Below are 1226 nucleotides of genomic sequence, written 5' to 3' on the forward strand. Positions count from 1 at the left end.
GGATTAGGGATGCTCAACTTATACTTATTAAATCAAATGCAGAGGTTTCTCAACAGCCTTGTAAAAATATCAGTGCCATACTTAATGAAGTGGATGATGGGTAGATTGGGTTTATTATACTCATCTCTACTTTTGAAGATGCTTGAAAATTTCCATAATAAAAAGATTTTTAAGATAATCACTGTCCAAGCACTTGATCAAATCAATTTCAATGTGGGAGGGGAGACAGCAGGGTAGAACAGGAGGTTTATTTTTTTAAAAGAGTTTCAGAAGATTCTAATGTACAACCAGTGTTGAGAACCACTGTTCTATAATTTTCGAGGCATGAGTAAAATGAATATGTATATGAATTGTACTGCCTTCTCAAGGAATTTCCATATGATTAACATATACAATTTTAAGTAATGTTATACCACGTAATATAAAATTAGAGCCTAAAGCGAGATGATTAATAGTTAATTGTGAACATTAATGCTAACATTTTTTAAGACTTACTATGGCGAAGCACTCTAAGTACTTTATGTATATTAATTCATTCAATCCTAACAATAATATTATGGGATAGGTATTATGGGATAGGTGTTATTTTAAATACCTAGAATCTGAGGCAGAGAAAGGTTAACAGACTTGTCAAAGTCAAGCATTAGGAAATTAAATGACCTGCACTTAACTGAGAAAGTCTAATTCTAGATCCCAACTTCATAAACAAATTAATCATTAACAGTCTTCAGTCACAGTGCCCTGATTTATGTATTTACAAGAACACCCCATCAAGAATATAGTCCTTTTTGGGGTCTTGAAAGAACGTAAGAAATTACTTCACAAATATAGCAAGGGTTCTATGCCTCATGGTGGCAAACTTAATCCCATACTCTGTAAGTAAAATGTTCCTATGAAGCACATTTTTCTTATACTAAAATTTACCCCATTGTAAAAACAGCAACTTTATTTCAAATGAATTCACAGATAATTTATGAGTAAATGTCCTTCAAAGGATATTTTAAAAGGCTTTTCTTAAATAGAGTTGATTAGGTTTCTAATATGAATTTGTGATCCTTATAAGAAAGTTCAAGCATCTTTAATTGTTTCTAACATAGTCACAAAGCTAGTACGAAAACTTCCTGAGTTTTACAGACCAGGAGAAGCATAGAAAACTAATGGATACAGTTCCCTCTGGTGGAGAGGTACAATTACAGCACTGCTAAAAAATAGATTTTGGAGAAACA

General features: G+C 32.1%; 1 protein-coding gene across 1 annotated transcript in view; it reads right to left on the minus strand.

Annotated features, from left to right (window-relative positions):
* Nucleotides 1-1226, minus strand: part of OTUD6B (OTU domain containing 6B) — a 39797-nt gene that overhangs the window by 1835 nt on the left and 36736 nt on the right.

The sequence above is a fragment of the Propithecus coquereli genome, unplaced genomic scaffold (assembly GCF_000956105.1).
Source record: "Propithecus coquereli isolate 6110/MARCELLA unplaced genomic scaffold, Pcoq_1.0 Scaffold2, whole genome shotgun sequence".
In the NCBI taxonomy this organism is placed as follows: domain Eukaryota; kingdom Metazoa; phylum Chordata; class Mammalia; order Primates; family Indriidae; genus Propithecus; species Propithecus coquereli.